Source organism: Ascaphus truei, chromosome 5, assembly GCF_040206685.1.
Source record: "Ascaphus truei isolate aAscTru1 chromosome 5, aAscTru1.hap1, whole genome shotgun sequence".
Classification (NCBI taxonomy): Eukaryota; Metazoa; Chordata; class Amphibia; order Anura; family Ascaphidae; genus Ascaphus; species Ascaphus truei.
The window spans coordinates 27,742,497-27,769,734 of NC_134487.1; the positions used below are offsets into that span (position 1 = coordinate 27,742,497).

The window sequence follows — 27,238 nt, forward strand, 5'->3', positions numbered from 1 at the left end:
GTTCCAGTGAATGGTGTGTATCGTTCTGTGTGTGTTGCTGCATGTGCTGGGCGCAGTGTGTGCAGCGTGTGTGAATGCCTGCAGGCTGACAGTGAGAGCTGTATGTCTGCAGCAGGCTCTTAGTTGTTAGTGAGACAGATAGGACTGGGTAGCTAGGGGAGGGGGGCAGGTTATTGTTCCACAGGCCCTAGGAGTTTTCCCCAAGCCACCCCAGGTTGCGGTTCATCAGGGACAGGCCCTAGGTTAGGGTTCCTGTCCTGATAGGGTTAGTTAGGGATAGCGGCGGTTGCTGTTCCCATGCGGTTGGTGTTACCGAGAGACGGTTGAGTTCCCGTGGAGCGGTGGGACCCTCGTTGGGGTCCATGGCAGAAGTACCTGGAAAGGATCAGACGGACGTCTGACCCTTTGAGAAGTGTGTTGCGGTCCCGAGCATCGGAGTGCTCGGAAGGTACTTCAGTATTATAAGTGCACCAACAGGCCTATTCACATAGTGACTGCGCAGTCACCTACGACCTCCGTAGGAGTACGGGACATTGGGTGTGGGGGATCACAGGACACTGGGTGGGAACACCAGACATTGGGCTGAGGTGATGCGGATAGAGCATCAGGTTATGTTATGTTATGTTATGTGATGTGTGACATGTCGTGTTAGTAAAGTGTTAGTATTTTATATACGTGTGTTATTGTATTTCTTACCCAGGGCTATCTTTCATAACGGGGATCCTGGGTAAGTGGAGGCGCTGCACCAGGTAATGGTAAGGGTTTCCCCAGGCTCCCAGCTAGCGGAGGCTCAGATCTCCTGGAGCCACAGGTGTGATACAGTTACCAGTAGTCCCTTAGAGCAGGTGTGTTGCAGGGAAAGGAACCGGTTAGACCACGAGGGGCCAATGTGAGATTGGGTGGGTCGGCCGGTTCACAAAAAGGGCTACACATATAATAAAACCATTGAAGATCTTGGTATGACGGATAGGTCCACTCTCGTTGCCTCTGCATCTCTTTCGGACACCGGCATCTGACACGGGGTCTCTACACTTCTAGATCTGGGCCCTTGATGTTATGCCGCAGGAAGGAAGCATCTCTGCAATCGGATACACTCTACGCGTTTCAATGCTTCATGGCTTCCTCAGGAGTTTTATCTTCAACTACCAGACTTTACATTGACCTCCTAAAATATCAATCAGTCCAAATCAATTAGTCCCTTGCAATTTGTGCTATCCTTGTCAGCAATTTTGAGCCCATCTTCACCCCTATACCTATTTTCACAATTGCATTTTTCCCATTATAATTTCTCCCTCCCCTTCCTACCCCGCATCTTCCCCTTTCCCTCCCTTTTCCCTTCCTTACCTTCTCCTTTGGCCCCCCTCTCCTCTTCTTCCTCCCCCCCCCCCGTTTTTAATCATCATTTGTCTTTTATGTTTGTGTGTGTTTTTTTTTACATATTTATGCACTGGATACATAATATTTGATATTTGTTTGATATATGTACAATGTTCTTCATATTGCTATTAATGTATCCTATATGCTTTTATTATATGTGTGAAACACGGTGTGGTATAGAGTAATATTCACTCTCCTGTGAAGCTGCTGCCCGCTGAGCTAGAAATCAGAAGATTTAGGAGTGAAATGCGTCTGACTGCAGCATACGGGTCACGCCAACACGGAAGTGGCAGAGCAGCGTGGAGAAACAGCTGATCCCAGCGCGCGGGATACACTGTTCAAAGATCCACTCTGCCTCTCAGCTTTTTAATTACTATCAAAACAGGTAATGCAGCACGGACAGACCTTTTTATGATCCACTGAATTGCAGACATCTTATACTATATGTAAATCTACACTTGCCATATTTTGGACTGCTTAATACATCTTACTTTCGCCATTGGTGTGCTCTGTGTTTGTTTCTTCCATGGTTGTCCTGTCCTCGAAGATTGTCTTCTGTGGAAGTGGGGAAATCTTCCACACACAGTAGCTGCAAGAAGGAAAAGTTGATCTACATCTGAACATATAGAAAGCACGAGCGTGGATCGAAACTTTCCAGCTACACTTTAAATACGTCTGTCTCCTGTGATTGGACAAGAGATAGTACTATAACAAAAAATCTCCACAAATGGTCTGAAGTGGATTAAAATATAACTTTGAAATGATCTCTATTCCAAACATCCTGAAAAAGTCATTATGCCTAAACGTTTAATAATAGCTGAATTTGCACAAACTTTTAAGGGTATAGTGCATATTATCTCAAATCAGTCTAATTTATACCATTAAATGTACAATCAACCTAGAATGTAGTGACATAATATCACTGAATAATGTAATGTGACTGATGAGAATAGCTAAAGGCATTTAATAATCAATGTATTAGTCTATATCAATATTACAACAATTTGAATATATATATATATATATATATATATATATATATATATAATACATATCCTCCTATACATGAGATGTTATTATACACGATTTAGAGACTCAAAATATCTCAAAATTATCAGATGGGAGATAGCATAGCATATAATTTAAACCGGCAAAACAGAATAATATAATCACATCGTTAGACAGGGTTGATAGACTGGCAATCTGATTATTACTCAGTCTAGAAATAAAGTATCAATCTGAACAAAGTGACAATAATACAGAGTACTAAATGATATAATATTTATACATGTAACAATAAATAGTTCTAAAATCGAACTCAAAAACCATAATCAAAATATAATAAAAGCTGTCTAATGCATCCTATATAACATAAAAAGTAAATAAATCTGAAATATCACAAACAAAGACGAGATGGGGAAAAAGGGAATGGCAAAGGAGAGAAATGAAAGGATTAGGCATATTATAAAAAAATTTAAGGCCAAAAAAAAGAACTAGACATAAAAATAGGGATTTTAATTCTAAGGAGTCTAAACAAACTGTTTTTAAACACTGACAAGACTGTAACAATGGTATTTGGGACCAAGACTAAATTTGTAAAGCTTCCAGTGACTAAGCTCCTGATTAGAACCAACGCTACCACCACCCTAACACCTGTCACTAGTTTTAAATACCTGGGCTTATGGTTTGACTCCCACTTAACATTCGGGGTGCACATTGATACCCTGACAACCAAGACCTATGCCAAACTAGGGGTACTTTACAGGAACAAATCCTCCCTAAGTCTGCTGGTCAGAAAGCGTATTGCACAGCAGATGCTAATGCCAATTATTGACTATGGAGACATAGTATATGGCTCGGCTCCTCAAACCCACCTTAGCAAACTTGACACCCTCTACAATTCAATTTGTCGTTTTGTTCTCCAATGCAACTACAACACACATCACTGCGAAATGCTCAAAGAACTAGATTGGTCATCACTAGAGTCTAGGCGCAAAGTTCACCTTTCCTGTCTCACCCTCAAATACTTTCTGGGCAAGCTACCCAGCAACCTGAACAAGCTCCTCACCCCTACCACATGCAGTACCTATCACCTGAGATCAGATTCCAAAAGACTATTCATGGTCCCAAGACTTAACAAAGTATCCGGACGTTCCTCCTTCTCCTTCCGTGCACCCCAAAACTGGAACAACCTACCAGAGACTCTCATATCCACCACCAGCTTAAATTCTTTTAAATCTAAGGCTGTCTCACACTTTAATCTGGTCTGTAACTGTTTCATACGCTCATAATATATATTTTCTTTAACTGTGCATGCAATGTCTTGTATATAATGTATACCTTGTTCATTTATGTAACTGTACTTGTAACCATGTATTATTTGTTTTACTCTGTGCCCAGGACATACTTGAAAACGAGAGGTAACTCTCAATGTATTACTTCCTGGTAAAATATTTTATAAATAAATAAATAAAATGCGGGGTATGCCTGTATGCACTGTTTTTAAGTAAACCCTCTCCTGCTTTATTCAAAGTATGGTAACATCGCTGGAAGAAGAGATCAGTGTATCTCGAAAGCTCACATAAAGAAAAGCATTTCGTTAGCCACAGAACGGTATCGTCTTTTCATTTTTTATTTTATATATATATATATACACAGTGGTCGACAAATCGCCAAAAAATCTACTCGCCGAACAAAAAAATCTACTCACCACCTACTACCACACGTGTGCTGGTTGGGCCAATAGGAGCTCGCCACGATGTTAAATCCACTCGCCCGGGGCGTGCAAATGTATAGGTTTGTCGAACACTGTATATATATATATGTAACCCATGGACCCCAACCCGGTCGCAGATCGGGCCCCCTAAGGTGTTCTGTGGTCTGGCTACATGTCTCGGTGTGGTGCATACCTGCTGGCAACAGGAGGGCCTGAGTCTCCCATGATGACATGGGGGACAACAGGAACAGGTTACTTGGGTGGATGCCTTCGTTCTTCTTCAATGGTGCAGTGCCTCCATCTGTAGTAAGCCCCAGGAATACGGGGTGGAATTCCTACCACAAAAATCCCCCTCCAAGGGATGAGAGATTCCAGTCTCACACAATGATCCTTTAAACAGCAGACTCCTTTAGTCAGTCTCCAGCAGCAGCAGCAGAGAGGTACAGTTGATATGCAATGTCCACTAGCTGTTCTCCTTTGTGTTGGTCCCTGCCTCCACTCTGGACCCAAGGGCCATCCAGAGTGGGGCTAGCTCTTCCCTTACCCCCTATGCAGGGTAAGAGGTATTTGGTCCACCTCAGTAGCTACTATCAGCACTACTCATGAGCTGCTCACTCCTCTCCTCCCTAACACTAACTAAATGGTGAACTTTAAGGCGTATTGTATTTAAAAAAAAAAAAAAAACACAAAAAAAAGACTTTAGATTACAAAAACATCAAAGGAATGTGTGCTTTTGTGGGTCACCTATTTGGTGTTCCCTTCATTATTATTTTTTGTTTGTCTTCTGACTTCTGACTAAATAGTAAGGGACACTGCTCTATGTAGCCTCCAGTAGGCACCGCCCCTAGGTCTCTTGATTGGACACAGGGTCACGTGACCTACCTTCACTTACATAGCACAGTGTCAGAAGTAGGGAAAATCCATGATTACTCCTGGCGACCTGCCCTTAGCAGGGATTATACCAGGAGGAAGATAGAACTATAGCCCCATTTCTTACCAGGGTTACACACACACACACACACATATATATATATATATATATATATATATATATATATATATATATATATATATATATATACACACAGTATATATATACAGTATATATATATATATTATATGATGTGGTGGGTTCTGGGGTTAGAGCTTGCTGGGGTTGTGTGTTTGTTAATTTCAATTTCCAACTGGCATCAGTTTTTGTTTGGAGGTTAGTGGCCCCTCCTTCCAGTGTTCAAGCTCACCCCACCCCACATTTTAAAGTAGGGAAGGTTTTTTTCATTTTGCTGTATGGACAGACTCACTGCAGTCATTCTCCCTCCAACAGAGGCAAAAGAGAAGTGTCACAGTTTAGTGTTAGGACCTGCAAATTTGGTTATGCCGTGACGCGGCTTGCAGGCTTATAACGCTTTGGCCAAAGGGTTTAACTAAATGACCCTTAATCATGAGAATATTTTTACTATTGAAGTATTTAACTATATACTATTTACTATATATTTTGTCACATTGGATGTAGCATTGGGCTTTTCTGTCTTTTGTTGTATACATTTGGTCACGCTCAGGAGCACTCCTTTTGACATATATATATATATAGTTAAGTTATGGTGAGTAAAAAAAGCGACAAAAACCCTCCACAGGAAAGCAAATATGCAAATACAACTGTATGCTCATCTGCATGTCTCATTTGCATGTCATTTCCCAGAATCCCTTGCTGCAGTGGAAGTGCTGTATGCTGGGTGATGATGGGGAAAGGCAGGGTTGCAGACCTGCCCAAGACATGCAGATGAGCATACAGTTGTATTTGCATATATATATATATATATATATATATATATATATATATATATATATATATATATATATATATATCCCTTTCATGTTGTTGTTTTTTGGCAACAGATACTGAAATAAAATTACATCTAATATACTCCATAATGTTCTCACTGTTTTATGATAAACATTTCCTTAAAGTGGTCCTGTGCCTGTCTGGAAACTGCTGCAAACATCTTCCCTCTCCAGTTCTTTGTAGTTGATGCTAATTCATAAAATATGACTTAAACAAAGCAACTTCAGAAATCTTGCAGTCATATTCCTCCCATCTTTAATGGGCTCATTGAACATCCACATTAAACTCTTCCTCCATTTTTCAGGAAACTATTGATGTAACAAGGAATCAACAGAGCATAATGTAATTGCATGTAATATATTGAAACTATGTACCTAACCAATCCATTATTGCACAGCGGTAATTCTGCACTGATGAAGTAAAAATGGGTTTATTATGAAACAGAAAAAAGTGCTTATCTAGGCATAACATTTAAAATTTCAGAAAGTCAAATTAGTTTTCCTAAATGAATGAAGGAATTATATTAGCAGGTAGAAAGATAGAAAGGAAGACAATTAATACAGACTCGGGAAGGTAATTCTAATTAACGTATGTAGCTGAGGTAACAACCTCATAAAACTGATAGTAAAAGAATATTAATATTTGTACTGTTAGCATTTAAAGAAAGATAAAAAATAATGTGAACTAGTTTTGTGTTTATGGCTGCAGCAGTTTTAGTTTTAATGTTACTTTGCTTCTTGGAATGAAGTAATTTGTTAAACGAAAATGGGTCTGCAGCACTCAAATGGAAAAATTGTCAGAGACTGCTGGCAATTTGAATGAAGAAAAAAGGGTTTATGCAGAGTGATGTATATACTGAGAGGCTGCACAACGTTTGGGGGTTAGCCTTCATCAGGTGTTAGAGCAAACAGTGTCCTTAAAAACCTTCAACCTAAGCGGGAACTCTACGAAGCAGGAGCTCTATGGAGAAGGAACTCTACGTAGCAGAAACTCATTGTGCATTCAAAAGTCTTGGCACAGGGCTATGTTCACTGTCAGATAATTATGTTTTGAGAGATAGTTAATAATTTCTATTAATTATACATTTTTTTTATTAATTAATATAGGAAAAATAACAAGTTTTTAGTATGCTCTGTGATGTCATGTTAGCAATACAGTGGTAAAAGAGTACTGAAGCTTTCAGTACAGTACTCCCATTTGTTTCAGGATTGAACATATGTAAACATTTACAGTGTTCCTTATTTCAAATGCAACATAAAGCTAGAAAATGAAATGAGAAAAGACCATTTCAATATAAGTTGCAAAAAACAGTACAGACATAAGTTACTGCTGAAAAACAAACACTCAAAATACATACTCAATATAATTTAAATAACCAGAGGAATCTTTTAACAACTTAAAGGTGATGCAGAGGATTTAATAATTTAAGATAGTTTTGAATGGGTATTTGAATCAATGGTGCATAATCTTGACAATATGGACGGTCAGTCATAGACCATATGCAAAAATAACAGGCATGAATAACTGCATGTTTGGATAAGAAAGCAAATAAACAGAAGACAGTTACAATTTTATACAGCCGAGGAGTGGAAACGGAGGCAATTGTCAGAGACACCCCGGGAGCAGGACTGGAGCCACTGGGAGAGAGTGTACACTGAAATCCGTGGATCCTGTGCAGCAGACGTGGGACAGGCTCTGCAATACTGTTACTATACCCAAATGCCTATTTGTTCTGTACATCTTGTACATGCATACATATCTCACCTTTTAATAAATATAATACATTTTTTATATACTACACTAAGAGGGTCTTGCGCTTTCTTTTTCTTTATCTAATCACCTCTATGTTTTCTCAGAACCCAGTTCAAACCTTCCGCAGGAAGAATTTTGTGCTTCCTAAATTTCTGTTTAATATGCTTAGGTATTTAAAAAAAAAAAAAATTTTTATAATTGTGACATTAACAGTAAAAGTCTTGTGCAATTATTTACATTTGAGAACGAAAAAAAATGAATGGGGCTATTAAAATAGAATTAAACAGTACTGTGAAATATCATAGCTAGTTAGAGATGTAAAATAGATACGTAAGGCTGGAAGTGGAAGAGAGAGGAGTAGATAGGACATGAATGGGAAAATAAAAAAAAAGGAACAGAACAAAGTCCCCATAAAAATAGGAATTGGGCCTCTTGGTGTTGAGATTAGTTAGAGATCAAAAAGGCTTAGGCAAGGGTTTGATGTTGTGTCAAAAAGGTTTATTATTTTTATTAGTAGTAGTATATCTATTGTACATTAGATAATTTTGGCTATCTGTTTATCCTGTAGTTGACATTTGGAGAAATCTCAAATGAAACATTTTCTGCTCAGCCTTCTGAAACTGCACGTAAAGCTTGCTGATTTGCAGCAATATACAGTATCAAGGTCATCACTGCTTCCTTCTACATCTCAACCACCCAACTGCTTTTGGCATTGTACTGTAGACACCACTATATTCTACTCTTATTTATGCCTCTTTCCTGCTGTAGAAATATCAATGGTTATCTAATGTACTATGTTTGTTTATGTGACTGTGTTATTTAAATAAAGTTTTTCAGTAACTGTTCATATTTGCCAATTTTGCCTCTCTCCAGATTTTGGCTCCAAAGCAAAGAACCCCAGATTTAAGGACACATTTCAATTGCCTGGGGAATTATTACTATACACCAATGGTTTCCAGCCGTTTTAACATTGTGCACCCCTGCTACAAAATACACCTTGTAAATATATTTTATTGCCTACTGAGACTATTGCTAACAAAACTGTGTGACTGATCCCAGGCAGTATACAAATGCCGCAAGACTTACTGTTTTCGGTACTGTGACAAGGCGCAAGAATCAACCCGTGGGAACACTTTTCTGACCATGACCCAGTCACTATCTGACAGTAGTCCGGCCGTGAGCAGCCAACATAATTATTTGTGGGGTTTATTTATGTAATTAGGTTTATTTATGTACAGGCAGTCCTCGGTTATCCGACACAATGCGTTACTCAAAATTGCGTTGGATAGCGAAACGTTGTAAAGCGAAACACATTTTCCCATAGGAACACTGTTTAAATGAAAGGTTCCGTTCCTGGAGGCATTTTTAACACTAAAATACACCAAATATTTTACGCAGCCAATAAGATATGCAGCACACACAAATTATATAGTGTATATACTGTATTATATATATAATATATCATAATAAATAATATATTATATAGTATAATATAATATTATATATACATATAAATATATATATATATATATATATATATATATATATATATATATACGCTCCTACGACGCTTTGCAACGTTGTTTATGTGTATGTGTGTATATATATATATATATATACACAAACAACGTTGCAAAGCGTCGTAAGAGCGTTGGATAAGCCGTTTTGGCGTTGTAAAAATTAACATAGGTATGCATTGCATAGCGTTGGATAAGCCATTCGTTGTAAAATGAAGCGTTGTAAAACGAGGACTGCCTGTAATTGCAATTCAGTATGAGTCTGGCAGATGGCACAATAAATATTTTTGTCCGTGCCTGTTCTAAATGGCACAAGAACTTGTTTCTATACAATATACAATGTGACGTCCCTTTAATTCCATTGCAACCAGCCACTCCCCCCAACCCCACTGTCTAGAAATATTGTACCACACCTAGAACGGCACACAAAACAACACTGTAGCATTGCCGAAGCTGGAGCAAACGCAACACCTGCAGCAGTTGCTGCACCCACAGGACCCACAACACCCTTCCGGGCACCGTCACATATGGAATTAATGCACCACCCCAACAAATGTATATTTGAATCCTGTATGGGTTTGTATACATTCCACTTCTGGCAGGTACTGTACGTAAACATCCTCCCTGGGTTTAGTGTCCGTGCCATTGTCCTGTTCAGGACTGTACTCATGTAAGTTTAGTGTCAGTGCATTAAAATTGTGTTTCTTTCCATATTCTGTATGCAGAGTCCGGAGTGCACTGCACTTTTCAAAGAGTGCCGATTCGACTATGGACATTACTCCCACTATGCAACCACTACAACCCCATGCCAGCCCCCAATAGGGTGGTGATGGACCAGATGGACCTGTTTTCTGTCTCTTCGATACAGGCTACCATTGCATTAACTTTTTGTGGGTGACTAAGGTGTGTGTAATAACTTGGGTGGGTGGATCTCTTAATTTCTCTTTTCTGTACATGTGTATTTTCTTCTGTAATACTGTACAGCAGGTGCATATTTTTGTAAAATTATCAGGTGTTAGTCTGTACTGTATTAATAATTTGACTGTGCTATAGATTGCAACTGAGGATGAAGTTGAGTTGAGATGGGTGTCTGACTATCCTCCAAAACACAAATTAAATTAGTCAGGTAGTCTAGTATACTGTATAGTACATTGTGTATATTGAAGTGCATACAGTATAAGGATTCTACTATATAATAAGTAATACAATAATTTACTCTTTCCTCCAACATGCTCATCTATGAATTTGAACTTGAAAACGCCCCAGTTTTGCCAGATTTTCACTTCAATGGGGAATTTTGGGCTGCAAAAGGCACAATTAGAAGCTTTGTCACATATAGAATCAGCCTCTAAGATTTATATGATTCTATGGGACTTTTCCCCTACATTTTGATAAGTGGAATAATGCTTGTTATAAGCATTATTCCACATATCAAAATGTAGGGGAAAAGCCCCATACAATCATAGAAATCTTAGAGGCTGATTCTATAAGTATAAAAAAAATAGCTAATGGCCAGTAACACCTTAATTACCTTAGTGATTAGTAACCGCTATGAGATTTAAGGGGTTAACACCCCCCTCCCCCACCCACTACCAACTCGGGAGGCCTAACACGCTCTCTGGGGAAACTACCTCCATCCTCCACCCCCTCTATCCCCATCACTACACACACAAATGGGCAAAAGCCTAGTAGTCAAATATGACTATTAGCGCTTTTGCCTATTTGTTTAAAATAAATAATAAAAAATATTACACAATAAAATGAAATTGACATTTCAATACATTCAAATAAACAGTAGGCAACAAACCCATTGATTGTCATGGTGATTATCTATGCCCTCAACGCGGGCACAGATATCCACAATGGAAACCAATGGGCAACCCTAAAAAAAAATAACCTAAAGAATTTTGTTTTACAAAAAACACATAACAATAAAAAGAAAGCAAACACTAGCCAAAAAAGGCATTGATTGTCACTGTTGTAATCTATGCACCCAATGGGGCACAGGTAACCACATTGGCCATGAATGGTCACCAAACCAAAAAATAAATAAACAAGTGTACTACGTACTGCATACTTTTTCCATACCTATTTGGTCAGGATTGCACCAGTTGGGTCAGACAAAACATACTCCGGAGTTACAATGCAGAGAACTCCTACCAAGAGCATGCTTCCTCTTTTTAATAGTGAGAGAAATCTTGGGCCCTTTCTAATGGCGTTTACTTAATGGGCACGTTTCTTACTGAAACATTACATGGTGACAGAACACATCTTAATACACTTAGCTATACACATAAACCTATTTACAGGATTTAGTGTGAGGATCCCAGTCAGAACTCTGAAGAACCTGCTGCTAGGCCCAAAACAAAGTGTATCTACCTTCTAAACTCCCTATAGTAACATCATACGTCACAAGACATAAGAGGGAGTGAATAACTTATGCATAGTCATCCAACATCAAATGATGGGGAGGGGGGTAACCTGAGTGAGCACACACAGTTAACACATTAAGGCCGTTAACCCCTTAACTTCAATAGTAGTCCCCAAAATGGGCTACACATACATAGAGTTTTTAATAAGAGGTGGTGTGCCATTATTTTAGACTTGTGATTTAATAGACTGCAAAATGTAAAAATCTGTCTAATTCTCAGTATCTATCGTCTATGACAGGAGTGCACAATCTTTTCCCCTGCGCCCCCTGTCTGCTCTCCTTCCTTGCTCGCGCCCCCTTCCTTTTCAGCTCTGCCGTCAAATGATGCCGTGGGGTCATGTGACATCCCATTGCCATAGCAACGCGACATCACGTGACTCTGCGACATCATTTGATGTTGGGTTACCATGATGACGCATTGCTGGGAGCCAAGGTAAGTTAGTTACAAAGGCCTCTAGCGGTCACCTGGCATTTAATTTAAATGACTTGGGGGAGAGTGCGGGAACTCTGTAACTGATGCGCCCCCTCAGAAAATCTCATGCCCCAGTTAACGCACCCCATGGTTTACGAAATACTGGCTGCATTACGAATGTGTGGCCTGCTTAATATAATATATCTGGTGGTCTGTTTTTCAAGTTTACGTATAAAATTGCTAAAAGCAAATGTAGGGCAATTTGCTGGAAATTTTGCTTGCATTTTTCAATTGCAATTTACTAATTGCATTCCTGTCATTTTCACACACAATTGTGTGCACTGTTTCATACTGTGCTGGAGGCTTCAATCTGCAATCACAGTTTCCATTGGTCATGAATTTATCATTTTACACGCCCTTACTGTAAAGAATAATTTCCTTTGTTGCTGGTGAAATCTCCTTTCCTCCAACCTTAAGAGATGACCCCAAGTAGTTTGTACTGCCCTTGGGATGAATAGTTATTTTGTAAGCTCCTTGTATTGTCCCAAAATATATTTGTAAATATTTATATCATATCCCCTCTTAGACCCTTCTTTTCTAATGTAAACTAATCTAAATTTGCTAGCGACTCATCATAAGTCACATTTTCCATCCCCTTTATTAATTTGGTGGTTCGTCTCTGTACTTTTTCTAGTACCATAATGTCATATTTATGGAGTGGTGCCCAAAACTGTACTCCGTATTCATAGTGTGGTCTTACTAATTCTTTATAGAGGGGCATAATTGTGTTTAATGCAAGATAAGATCTTATTTGCCTTTCCAACTACTGCACGACATTGGGCACTATTGCTAAGCCTGCTGTCTACAAGCACTCCTAAATCCTTCTCCATCAAGGATTCACCTAATTTTTCCTCATTTAATTTGTAAGTTGCCTATTGACTCTTTTTCCCCAAATGGATAACCTAATATTTAACCTCAATTGCAATTTACCTGTCCAAGTTTCCAGTCTATCCAAGTCCTTTTGCAGAGAAATGACCTCCTGTATGTACAATTATATTTTATAATATTTACAATATAATATATTGTTTTGCTTATTAAGTTGCAGTAAAGCGATTTTGGTTTGATCTGATGCTTGTGTCCACTATCTGATGATTAGTTTGCTGCAGTGCCACTGAGATCAATGTGGGTTTCTATAAAATACAGTAGTGCCCCAATCAGCACTGTTGTAATTTAGTATTCTGTGTTTAATTAGTTAATTAGTCACCCAGCTGAATAATTTGCAGTTCATTGTATGTCTCCATCAATAAGTATATATGTAAACATAGTAAATACCTGTAGTAAAAAATAAATCATGTCTGATTTAAGTACGTAAATGTATTTTCCATAATATTTGTGGTTGATAAACTCTTTTATCTAGTAAAAGACATTCCCATGTACTCATTCTCTCTGTGTTTCTACATAATTCTTCAACCCAGACTGTGCTGAGAAGCTTTGTAATACCTCAGGCATAACCTTGTAGGAGCCCATGTTAAAATGGATTAGAAGTAAAAGGTGGCAATGTGTGTGAATTTGAATGTGATTTCCCAGAATCCCTAGCTGCAGTGGAAGCACTGTATGCTTGTAAGGTCCGGGGGAACACCTCTCCCTAAGGGGGTTCCCCCGAGACTTTACCTGTCTCTGCGCCAGCCCTGCCTTCTCGCCGCCGCGGGCGGGATCTCCCTTCTCCTCCGCTCCCCGTGGCGGCTACTGAACTCGCGCATGCGCACGCACGGCCGGGGAACCTTACGTCTTCCCTCAGGAGGAGTTCCAGCCCCCAGCTGAGGCCGCGCGCGTCTCTCCCGCGCGGTGCACACGCCTGATGCGTGGTGCACACGCCTGATGCGCGTGCACCGCTCACAAGCTGCATATTCAACACAGCTGTGGTAAGTTTCTCCCTATCTATTATTATCTTCCCTGGGGCCGCTCCCTTGTACCTCCCCCTCTCTCTATTGGTCCTTCCTCCTATTTATACCTTGCTCAGCCATTCATTCTTTGGCTGAATATAGCTTTGTATGACCTGTATTTACCACGGTCGGGCCTGCCTCAGTTTCTGTCTCTTTGTCTCTTTAGTGTTCCCTTGTGTACCGAACCGGCCTGGCTGTGATCCACTCTCGTCTCCTGCCCTCGGCTTGTATCCTGACCTCCTGGACTTCTCTACCCTTCACCTCGGTTTGCAGAATCCTACCTACCTCCCGGCTCTGGACCCCAGGCTCTCGGTATCACCTATCTTCTGGAATCTCCCTTCTCGTCTGGCGAGTATCTTACTTTACCTTATACTCCCAGATGGTTCCAGATGCCTATTTTCCACTTTCCAGGCGTGTCCCCGTAGCTGTGGGTGCAGTTTGTTACCCATCTCACCTCAGTTTCGTGGTCCCTCCTTGTCCGTGGTGAGCACAGCGTAACAATGCTGAGATAAAGGGGTTGCAAACCTGTCTGAGACATGTAAATGTGCTCACAAGTAGTATTTTTATACTTTGGAGGGGTTTTGTCATTTTTTACCCACTGTAACAACTGCATTTCTTAATTTATATAACATAACTATACTGTATCTGTTTTCGAAAGTCTATTCCTAGGGCTACAGTATTTTGTTTTTCTTTACCTTTTACTTGAAAGTCACCAAATGATGTTTAATAAATGGTTTGAAGTATTTTTAGGTAACTTTTGATAGATACAAAACAGGTAACTTTTGAAACACAAACATTGGATACCAGCACTCCTACAGTAGCAATATCTTGACTAATGGATGGACGGAACTGTAAAATAGGGGGAAACAGTGACTACAACAAAAAACTAACTGGGTAACACTTTGTCCAGAAGGGAAAGTGATCCAGTAAAAGACCCATAGTAACAGCACTCAATATCTCTCAGGAAACAAAATAGTAACAGTGTGACTAGATGAAGCAACGGGACTAAGAACGTCCACTGATGAGAAGTGATATGATATGTATAATACATTTTAAAAAACTCTTTAATAGTACAGTATAGTAAAATATTGGGTGTTAAAATCTCTCCAGTGCGGCATCCCTTGACAAAGCGCTATGTGAAACGGCCGTCAGGATAGATGCTCACTCCCGCGGGCACTTTAGTGCTGCCTTCAGCACACTCTCCTCTTCACCATACCTTGGAGATAGAGTCTCCAATAGCCACCGATCACCTGGATACTTACATTGTGATTCCGATACTGCAAGTATACTAAAGGCTCACTGCACGTAAAACTGTACTGTAGATCTGCTTTTTTAAGCAGTACATATACCCTCTTCGACATTTGGGACCAGTTACTGAGACTGATTTAGGTTTTTGATCGTATTATGGGGGATACATTTGGACTACTGCTAGGTGATAAGTGAGTTGTTTCCATCTTCCTTTACTAAGGGTTTTATATAGACCCTATGGATGTTATATACTAGGAGCACTCACCACTAATATCTTTATGTAATATTGCAGTATGTGGGACAGTGCCTGACATTTATTTTAGACCAGGCATATACCTAGTTCCCACTGTCTTGGTTTTATTATAGACCTAGACCTACTATTTTATAAACCCCTACAATATTAATCTTGGATATATGCCGCCTGTCTTTCTGATCCCATCAGTGATATCAGGGTGGGCAATATCTCAGACTGACCATACTGCTCCCAATTATGGCTATCTGACCAGGGAGTTTCATCATCCTTCAGTAGAGGTCAGATACTGAAATAACATTTATATTTGCTTCTTAGTATGAATACGGTATATGGCCCTTATTATCGATGTACTACAATCTGGACCTTAGGGATATACTGGCATCCTTTCTTTATACGCATTTGTAGCTGTTGTGACACAATACAACATTTGCATTTTTGCTCTTCATAATATACGATTACTATTAATATAGTTACAATTGTAGCGTGGTCCTGGGAGGGGGGAGGTGGATTAGAAACTCCCTTCATCCTAATAGTCTCAACTCCTATCTGTCAGGCTCTTTAAGCAATTTTTCCACTGCTCCTAGAGGTATTGGTCATACTTTAAAGTAGTGCTGTATACCAGCAGCACCCTGTTGCACCAGGGAGATTTAACAACCAATATTTTACATACTGTACTATTAAAGAGTTTTTAAATTATTATACATATCATATCACTTCTCATCAGTGGACGTTCTTAGTCCCGTTGCTTCATCTAGTCATATTGTTACTATTTCATTTCCTGAGTGATGCTGAGTGCTGTTACTAGGGGTCATTTACTGGATCACTTGCCCTTCTGGACCAAGTGTTACCCAGTTATTTTTTTTTTATAACAATTTTTTTATTGGTCACATTCATATATAAGTGAACATACAGAAATGTCATGGGCCCACAACATTTCAACTCAGAGAGGGACCAATAACAGTTTTCCATTTTCAGTAGAAGGAAAGAGAGAGAAGGGGAAGGAGGGGGGAGGAGGAGGGCGGAGGGGCGTAGGGAGGAGACAAACGTGGGGGGGGGGGGAGGGAAATGGAAGGGTGGGGGGTGAGGGTTCACCCAGAGACATCCTTGTTTTCCTCTCCAATAGTCTGGGGGGACTATTGGTCCGGGGGTTCCGTTTTTTGAGGTTTTATCTCTTTAGCCAAGGATCCCATGTGTTCCAAAACTGGGGCATTTTCTTTTGGAGCATAGCCGTGAATTTCTCCATAGTCATGACCTCATTGACCCTTCTAACTACTGTGGTTCTCGAGGGGCCCTTAATCTGTTTCCATGCTGCCGCTATAGAGCATCTGGCCGCTGTCAACATGGCCATAATCAGCCGTGACATTGGTGGGGGGAGATCTTCGATGGGTTTGCTCAGCACCATGGTCAGAGGGTCCAGGGGAAGGGGGAGTCCCATGATCTCGTAGATAAGCGTCTGAATCATGGTCCAGTACCTCTGAATCTCCAGACATGACCACCAAATGTGGGCCATGTCCCTCTTTTGACCACATCCCCTCCAGCACAGGTCCAGTGTGCCGGGGTAGACTTGGCTCAGCCTCGCCGGGGTCAGGTACCACTGAAATATAATTTTATAGATATTTTCTTTTATTGTCGTGCAAATTGAAGTTTTAGGAGCTTGCTCCCAGATATCCTCCCAGTCCTCCAGGTCTATTGGAAGACCCAATTCCTCCGACCATTTTTGCATATAGCGGTGGCTCGGTGGGTTTGATGTCGGTTCCGTTGCTTTATATATCTCCGATATCAGGCCTCCCTGGTAGGTGTTTTAATACATAGGGTTTCGAACCGGGTCAGCGGCGGGAATTTGGAGGTTGGGGACATTGAGAGTAGGAAGTGTCTAACTTGTAAGTACTTAACAGATGAAGGTCCTGGATCTGGAATTTGTCCTTTAATGCCTGGTAAGTTAGGATCTCTCCCTTCTGCAGCAGATCGGCAACCATCCTAATATTAAGTCCCTGGAATTGGTCAAATTGTCTTGGGGAGCACCCTGGCGGGAAGTTGGGGTTCCCAAAGATTGGGGTGAGCTGGGAGGGGGAAGCTAACAGACCATACTTCCCTTTGCTTTTAAGCCATGCGTCCCACGTGCATCTCATTGCTCTGAGGTCGAACCTCTGTGGTCCACTCCCACTTCCTCCTGTGATCCATTGTGCCACTTGGATGGAGTGGGTCTGTGCGTAATTTGACTCTATTGCGAGCCAACTGGCCGAGGCTGGGTCGCAATTCCAAACTACAGCCTGCTTCAGTTGTGCTGCGAGGTAATATCTGACTAGGTTGGGGGCCCCCATGCCTCCTCTTGCTCTTGAGGAGAGCATCACTGACCTTGGGACCCTGGGTCTTTTATCGTTCCAAATGAATTGGAGTATTAGTGATTGGATGTTCTTCAGAGCCGGGCGTGGGACCACGATGGGGAGGGTTTGGAAGTTGTACAATAACCTTGGGAGGACGTTCATTTTAACGGACACTATTCTCCCAAACCAGGAAATTTGGTGTTTTTTCCACGTTTCCAATTCTTTTCTAATCTGGTCAAATAGGGGGGGGTAGTTATATTGGTAAAGGATGTTATAGGAGTTTGAGATTTTGATCCCAAGATATTTTATGTAAGTGGAGCTCCACTTGTATTTATAATGGGCTTGGATGAGTTTCCATGTCTGGGCCGGGAGGGAGATATTTAGGGCTTCTGACTTGTCAATGTTAACCTTATAGTCAGAGACCAATCCAAATTGGGTCAGTAGCCTTTGAAGGTTAGGGAGGGAGGCAAGGGTGTCAGCGAGGGTCAGAATCACATCGTCCGCGAATCAGGACATTTTGTACTCTTGTTCCGCAATTTGGATCCCCTTAATACTTTGTTCTTCTCTAATTTTGGCCGCTAGGGGTTCAATGGTTAGGGCAAATAGCAGGGGGGAAAGCGGGCAACCCTGTCTGGTCCCGTTCCTAATTTTTATTGGATCCGAGAAGCCTCCTGATAGTTTGACATACGCTTTTGGGTTTTGATAGAGGGCTCTCACTCCCTCAGCTTTATTGCCTTTATCGAAGTATTTTTGCTTTGACCACCTCAGTGCTTTCTCTACTTCTTCGAGTTGTGTCTGTTTCAGGGCAGATCTAGCTAGATTTAGTTGTTTTAGCGTTTTTTTAGAAGCCGTGATTTTATGCTGCTGTTCTAGCTTGGTGATCTTATCTAAGAGGTCTTTTTGGATCTTAAGTTTAATTTTCTTTTTGTATGAGGCGATTGAGATCAGGTCTCCTCTGATGGAGGCTTTATGGGCCTCCCAGAGCATTGATAGCTTTTGACGTATTGCTATTTCTGTTTCAGGACAGTTCAACATAGAGTCATTTAATTTCCATTGTATTGGGTGTTTTTCACAAAGGGTAGGGATAGGGTAAGTTCAATCGGTGTGGGGTCGGACCAGGTGATTGGACCTATGTTTGACTGGGAGGATGCCTGGAAGATGTTACTAGTACCCAGAAAATAATCGATCCTCCAGTAGGACTGATGAGGGGTGGAGAAATAGGTGTAGTCCCTTTGACCCTGGTGCTGAGCCCTCCATATGTCCACAAGTGAGTATTCCTCGATGATGTCTCTAAATTTCTTAGCTTTCTTTTGTGATTAGGTGGTACAGTATATGGAGTGGGAGAGGATGGAAGGGGGGTGGGTGCAGGGTTTGATTTGTCTAGTGCATGTGAGGCCACCATGTTTAAGTCTCCTCCGATAATAAGGGATGAGAGAGATTGCTGTTCTAAAGATTCAAGAGGGTTCTTAGGAAGGAAAGTTGGTTATCATTGGGGAGTATACATTTACAAGTGTAATTGGGGTGCCTGATAGGGTGCCCTGGAGTACCAGGAACCGACCACCTGGATCTGGGAGTGACTTGGCTAGAACGAAAGGGACACCGTTTCTTATAAGGATGGCTACTTCTCTTTTTTTGCTTGGCGAGGATGCGAAATATGCCTGGGGGAATACGCCTTTGAATGTATTGGGTGGGGTTGGGGAATTAAAGTGGGTCTCTTGGATGAGAACAATGTCACCCTTTGATTTTTTTAGGTCCTGAAGGACTAGTCTCCTCTTTTTTTACTAAATTGAGGCCTTTGACGTTAAGTGAGATTAATTTGATGGAAGACATTGTACCGTGGGGGGTATTCTCAGAGCTCCAGGCTCTGATGCTCTTGGATTTCCCATGTCAAGAGCACCTTTTTTGGTCATAGGACGTAAGTCCATGGACGATGTGGAGGGAGATGGATTGGATGCCTTAGGGTGGCGGAGTGGAGGGGAGGGGAGGGTGGACACAATGGGGAAGAAAAGAGCAGACGGGCCTTTGTCAGGACCAAGGAAAATAACCTTAATCACGAGAGTGAGAAAGGTGACGGGGTCAAACACCCCTGGAGTGGGAGAGGGAACCGGGTATATGGCCCGACACCCTCCATGAAATCCAACATACTACGCTTGTTGGAGACCTAGTGGGGGGGAGAGCTGTTACTCATCTAGATTTGCGGCGCTTTGTGGACTTTGGGCGGAGGGACTTGGGGCTGACTGAGAGGGGGAGGGGTATAGACTGGGGGGGGGGAGGGGGAAGGGGCAAGAGGGGGATAGATTTCTTGTGCTCTAAAGATCTCGGTATACAGTCACATGAAACAATTCTTTCTACATTTGTTGTTTTTTTATATAATCTAAACAGGTTTTTGATCTATACATTCCAATGTCTTCCTAGTCACTCGTGGTAATTTCACAAATCACAAAATACCTTTAACTAAAATCAACGTTGACATATTCCTTTGCCTCTTTGACTGGGGGGGGGGGGGAGAGGGAGGGGGGGAGGTAAAAAAAGGGGGAGGCTGCTTTGCTTTATGGCTGTGTTTTCACATTTTGATAGCATGTTCACTGCTCACAGAGTGCTGTTTCGTTTGTCTTAGGGGGGGTAGGGGAGGGGGGGAGGGAAGGGGTGGAGGTGGGATAGGGGGGGTAGGCAGGGGGGGGAAGGGGTGGAGGTGGGAGAGGGGGGTGAGGGGAGGGGGGGTTGCCTTGCTTTATGGCTGCGTATTTAAATTTTAATATCTTAATTACATCACAATGAGGAACATTTCAATTGCCCTAGGAGGGGGAGGGAGGGGAGGGTTTAGGGGCTGCGTTACCCTTTTTGTTGAGTGGGGGGGCATAAGGGGGAGGGCTAGACCCCAACATATTAACATAATTATAAACATTTTCATAATTGGTATTGACAAGTTCTCTGTGAGTCCTGTCATGTTTTATCTGTTCTGAGCTTTGTCTTCTGTTGGGGGGGGCGGCGGGTAGTAGATGGGGGAGGACTGGGGGGGTGGGGGAAGGGGAGGGTGGCATGTGGGGGGGGGGGGTGGGGAGAGACTGATGGTTTGTTAACAGTTTCAAGAGCATATAATTCCTCTTTTTGCTTGTTTGGGAGCTGGTGTGGTGATGGGGACCTAGGTCTGGGCCTTTCTGGGGGGAGGGGGTTAGGGGGGGGCACAGGGGATCGAAAGGGGTGGAGGTGGCTGGGTAGCGGTAGCGGTGGCGGACTGAGGGGGGGAGGGGGTTTACTGGTGGCATATCAGGATCAGTGGAAAAAATGGATCCAACTTGTTGTAGCTAAACCCCCCTGGGTTGAAGGCATAGTCCGCATCGGGAGCTTGGGTTTTTCTCACGGGGGAGCAGTGTCTCGTCCGCTGGGGTTGGAGGCCTCAGACCGCGGTCACCGCCTTCTGACTCCAGGATCGCTGGGTTCTGAGTGGGGGGGGGGGGGCGGCTACAGCGGCAGCTCAATCGACCTGAGCGGCCTGAACACCGTAGTCCAGGAGCCAGCTGGAAGCGGGCATCTGCCAGGGTGGCCTCTCGCCAGCGGACACCACACCCTCCCGAGGACCAGACTTAGTCTCCTCCGAGGAAGACAGGGCACCAGGGTCTCCGGATTGGTCTGCGCTTGGGTGGAGCGCCCTCTGGGACCGTGGAGGATCCCAAGCTCCGGTGATTGTAGAGGGAAGGGGGGGGGGGGGGTTAGGAGAGGCAGGTTGGGAGGAGATAGACTCTGGGGGGGAGGGCAGGAGGGGAGACTCGGGGGGAGGGGGAATTGAGAAGGGAGTGGGATGGTGGGGGGCAGGGTGGGGGGGGAGTGAGGGAGGGAAGGGTAAGGGTGGGGGGGGATAGGGACTAGTGGAAGGGAGGCTTGGCTGAGATCTGGATGGCCGTGCACTGGGTGATCTGTCGCTGATCGTCTCAGCGTTTCTCCGCAGGGGATGCAGTGCAGTGGCGCCAATTGCAGAGAGTGGAGGGAGCAGGAACATCTGACAGGTGGGTGATCTGGAGCTCTCAGCGGGGGGTTCCTCTAGCAGCTTTCATCTTTCAAGTCTCTGTCGGCACACAGTACGTCTGTAGCGGTGGTTTGAGCTGTAGGTGGGTTTCGGGAGGGAGTTGACTTTGACTTTGCCGGCCCATAATGGGGGATAAGGGTAGTTGGTTTTAGTGTTGCTTCTGGCTCGCCAGGCGTTCTAAGGCACGGGGGTCTCAATGGAGGTTGGTTTGTTGGTAGCTCTGGGGGGTGGCTGTTGGGCTTGTGGAGGGGATATTCCGAGAGCCTTGAGGAATTCTTGGGATTTATCTGGATCCGAAATGGTTAGGTAGCGGCCATTTCTTGGGACCACCAACTTGAAAGGGAATCCCCATCTATAACGGATGCCTTGAGCCCTCAGTATTGTAGTTAAGGGTTTCATGTCTTTGCGTTTGTTGATTGTGTAAGCAGACAAGTCAGCGAAGATCTGCAGAGTGTCTTCTCCTATTTGAAGGTCTCCTGCCCCTCTGCTTGCCATGATTCTCTCTTTTGCAGCGTTGGCATGCAGTTTGACTATGATGTCTCTGCGGCGGTTGGGGTCTGAAGATTTGGGACCTAGGGTCCGATGGGCACGGTCCATCAGCAGCTCGTGTTCTTGAAGGTCGGGCACCAGCTTCAGGAAGATCTTGCTCAGGTAAGCCTGTATTGAGTCCGGGAGGATTGTTTCAGGAACATTCCTGATGCGGATGTTTTGCCTCCTTTGTCTGTTTTCCTGGTCATCAAGTGCCTCCCTCAGCTCATTAACGAGGTGTCCAAGCCTGTTCACCTCGTCCTCTGTGTTGGATTGGGTATGGCAGACCTCCTCTACCTTTGCTTCCAGAGCGTCAGCACGTGCAGCGAGGTTGCCTATATCAGACCTGAGGCCGTCTATGGCTGCAGACAAGTCTTCCTGGAATCCCTTCTCATCTTGTTAAATAGGGCCACAAAGAAGTCCTTATCTAGGCCGTGCTCCGACAATTCAATCTGGGCCTGCTCCGCACTTATCCCGGCGTGGTCGGGGTCCGCGGCGCCATCTTGGATTTCGCCGGCCGGCTCCATCTGGCGTTGCGCGGGCGCAAAGAACTTAGTATCCGGGTTTTGAGTGCACTTGTTCTTTGGTAGCATTGTGTCTGCCTCGGGGGAGATGTGGGAAGCTTTCTGGGGGAATTTTGGTTCGCGAAAAGTGCTCGAACTAAAGTTTGCTAAGGAGGGTGTCGGGAGCTCCCTTCTCAGACAACCATCTCCGTTGACATCACCGGAAGTCTCCACGCAGTTAGTTTTTAAACTTTTGATAGATTTATGACTTAACATAGACTGGAAAATGAAAAAAAAAATCTTTTTAATTCGTGGGTGACGTCATCTGAAGTGGTAGCGTCTGCTTGTTGAGACAGCAGCAGAGAGACTCCAGCCAGGCTTGTATTCAGACAGGATACATTGTGATTTTGATGTGATACTAAGTCATATTTTGCCCGCAGTGGGGGCGTCCTACTTTCCTGGGGAAGCATACTTACTATACTAGTGACAAGAGTATACATTACTGTATCTTTCCTTCTTTGGAGCGGAACCCTTTGCACCCGCTGTACTGCATTCTAGACTGTGTGGCAATTCGCATATCATTCCTGAGCTGGTACATACAAGTACACCTGGTAACGAAGGTTTATATATTGCATCTCTGATACCACCTTACCTATAACTATATACATCGTGAATTTTTTCACTATATAGGCTTAAAGGGATACTTACCTGCTTGTCCAGGAATAATTATATTCTGCAATAAGACGTCTGTGGAGAGCAACTAAACTTGTATATTACATTGATACTAATTGTTTGATTGATTGCTCACCTTACCACTTCCTAATGGGGTTTTTTAATGTTTGAATGTTTTATATGTGTTTTTAACCTCACTAACTGAAATTAATTGAATAAAACTTTATTATTTTTCTTAAGCTATTTCCGGTCAAGATGGGCCTAATTTTGTCCTATCAACGGTATTTAAACCGATAGACCACTGTGAGTCTTACTACTGTACCCCAACATTGAGTGCTCGACATATGAGGGAGCCTTTTTTGATCCTTCTGGGATCTACTCTGTAATTTAATTCGCACTATCGTCTACAAAATTCCTGTTTAATACAATACATCTTGTGGTCTGTTTGCAAATTTAAGTATACAAATTGCTAAAAGCAAAAGAAGGGCATTTTGCTGGAAATTTTGCTTGCATGTGTCAACTGCAATTTACTAATTACAGTACATTGTTGTTATTTTCACACACAATTGTGTGCACTGTTTGATACTGTGCTGGAGGCTTCCGAAATATACAGTATGCAAATTACACTATTTTAATGTTTTAAAGATTTTTTTTTTTAGACCCTTTAGAGTCTAATAACTTTATGATGTATTACAGGGGTGCGCAAACTTCATGAGCTGCGCCCCCTTGCCCGGCAGCTGCAGCCTTCGCGCGCCACCCCCCCCCCCTCTCCAAGGACTTGGCATCCAATGACGCCGCGGTCATGTGACCCCGCTGCATCATTTGACGCACGTTGCAATGGCGACGTGCCGCCGAAGACCCGGCCGAGAACAGGTAAGGGAGTTACAGAGGCCTCACGACTCCCCCCCGGCATTTCATTTAACTGCTGTGAGGAAGAGCGCGTGGCCTCTGGAACCGCCGCACCCCCCCTAGAAATTCTCACGCCCCCCAGTTTGCGCACCGCTAATGTAGTATATGCATTGAAAGTTTTGCATCATGGAACACAGACATTCATTCTTACATAGTATCAATGCCTACAAAAGCATTTTGACATATATTACTTACCATATATTTACCTATTTTGTCCTTAATTTTTCAGCTTGCAATTTGAGGAGTGAATATAAGAGGGATGGGGAGGAGATACCATATTATTTACATCTCTGTAAAATATAGTATTATTTACTGTATTGAGTTCTATGTCTGCATGTTTTTCTCTTCTACAAAAAACCATGTCAACTGCTTGCATTTTAAATACAGATAATACTAGTAAACTTCGAAAGACTAAATGCAATTGGAGTAGAAAGGCAAAAGCAGATAAGATAACAATACTACAGACAGGAAATAAAACCTTAAATGCATGCTTGCTAATGCAAGAAGCCTGACAGATAAAATGGGGGAGCTTGAATTATTTTTTATTTATTTATAAAAAATGTTTTACCAGTAAGTAATACATTGAGAGCTACCTCTCATTTTCAGGTATGTCCTGGGCACAGAGTTATAATGACAAATATATGGTTACAAATACATAGTTACAATTGGGCCGATTCACTAAGCTACGTTAACTAGCGCTAAAATGTGTTATATCGCTCGGCCGCAAAAAGGCTGAAGCCATAAGCGCTATTCACTAAGGCTGCTCGGTGCGTTTACGGCCGGCCTTAGTCAAAAGGGCCATAGCGCATGATCACCGTTTTCCCCCCTGTTATCGTGCTAAAAGTTATTTAGCACGATAACTATTATAAACAAAGCAGCCTGTAAGAACTGAATGGAGACGCTGCGTCTCAATGCACGGTTCTTACAGGCGATCGTGCTGGCCAAATATGATTTTTAATAGTAGTATACATGAGCAGGGGGTCTTCTGAGCTGAACCGCATTGGTTTCAGGTCCGAGGACCCCCTACTTCAGGAGATGCAGGCCCCGTTATGGGGTGCCGGTATCCCCTGCAGAATTTAAATGTCCCGGTCACGTGACGCGGGAGCTTTAAAGTGCAGGGGATACCGGCACCCCATAATGGGGCCTGTAACTCCTGAAGTAGGGGGTTCTCGGACCTGAAACCAATGGGGTTCAGCTCAGGAGACCCCCTGCACATCTACACTAGTATTAAAAAACAGATAACAATAAATAATAATTCATTACCATAGCGGCTATCCGCTATGGTAATGAAGCTGCATTAATGCACATTTTAATAATAGTGTGTCCCCTGCTACCACACAATATTAATAAAAATACATTAAAGCAGCTTCATTACCTTAGCGGCTTTCCGCTAAGGCAATGAAGGGATTAAGGCATAATCGCATGTTTATTAGGGACAATTGCCCCTAATAGACATAGCAATATACCACACACATCCCCCCCGCCCCCTAACACATACACTACATTAATGTGCAAAATTACTATTATCCACATATGGATAATAATGCTTTTGCCCATTAAATATACATTAATACAATAAATACAATAAATACAATAAATACATGTTGTACTCACCCTTGTCCGGCACCCACGATGAAGGCCAGCCGCATCTTCCTCCTCATCCATACACTGGGGTGCTGAAAAATATACAAAATAAGAACAAGTGCCAAACTAATGTCCCCTAACCCCTTAATGACCTTAGCGGTTATTAACCGCTACAGTCATTAAGGGGTTAAGCCACCCTGACCCGATACCTACTTATTTGTACAGTGGCTTCATCATGTATATATACATATATATTCTAATATATATATATATATATATATATATATATATATATATATATATACAGTATATGCATGATTAACCAATATACAAATAAATACTGTACATGGCCAAATACAAATCTCTCCCAATATCTAACATCACCAAGCTCAATCAATATCTAATTAATCAAAATACAAACACTCAATTTGACAATGTGTACACGATACAAATAATCTTTGCATCATATATACTATGTCAAACAATGCTCCAAATCAAAGACACTAATCCAAACAAGATACAGATACAATCATTAATGAAAAACAAAGCATCAACACAATTAATTTACCATCAATTAATCCAATCACCAATCAATTACAATCCAATTCAATTACACACTTCAAATCCTACAATCAAACCATTGTGTAAATTAATCTATGACTAAGTAACCATCAAACAACATCTATATGCCAATAAAATAATCTATAGAAACCAGCCTTTAACTAAACATTTGCAAACATTAAATGTACATTAGCAACACATTTTTACACAAAGCAGCAAATTACCATTCAAAAAAACATCCAAACAAGGCAAGCCAACAAGTTTTTATTATACCTGTATGTATGTCCATCTATAGTTTACAGACATAAATACAGGTGCAATAAAAGAGCACTAAAAACAATTTAATCACATTAAAAATGAACATACAATACAACCACTGCGTTGTCCTGTACGTATGTATACCCATAGTGACATACATACATTCAGGACAAATAAATGGACATAAAAAAAAATGGACGTCAGGGAAAAAAGTCCAAAAAACCTGTAAAATAAATTTAAAATACATTTTCTTTTTTTACTTACCATTAGATGAACCAATCACAGCAATCAAGGGGAACCGGAAGCACTGGAACAGCTAATCCAACAACAGGAACCAGGTAACCATAAAATAAAAAATCCATTACAATCCACAAGTGTCTTTA

At 42.2% G+C, this 27,238-nt stretch overlaps 1 long non-coding RNA gene across 1 annotated transcript; it reads right to left on the minus strand.

The window, feature by feature from the left end:
- Positions 1 to 935: 935 nt before the first annotated feature.
- Positions 936 to 26,223, minus strand: LOC142494365 (uncharacterized). Its single transcript, XR_012801397.1, has 3 exons — positions 26,067 to 26,223; positions 1,869 to 1,966; positions 936 to 1,165 (listed from the first exon to the last, which is right to left on the minus strand). It is a non-coding gene; the product is annotated as an uncharacterized LOC142494365 (long non-coding RNA).
- Between the last annotated feature and the right edge of the window lie 1,015 nt (positions 26,224 to 27,238).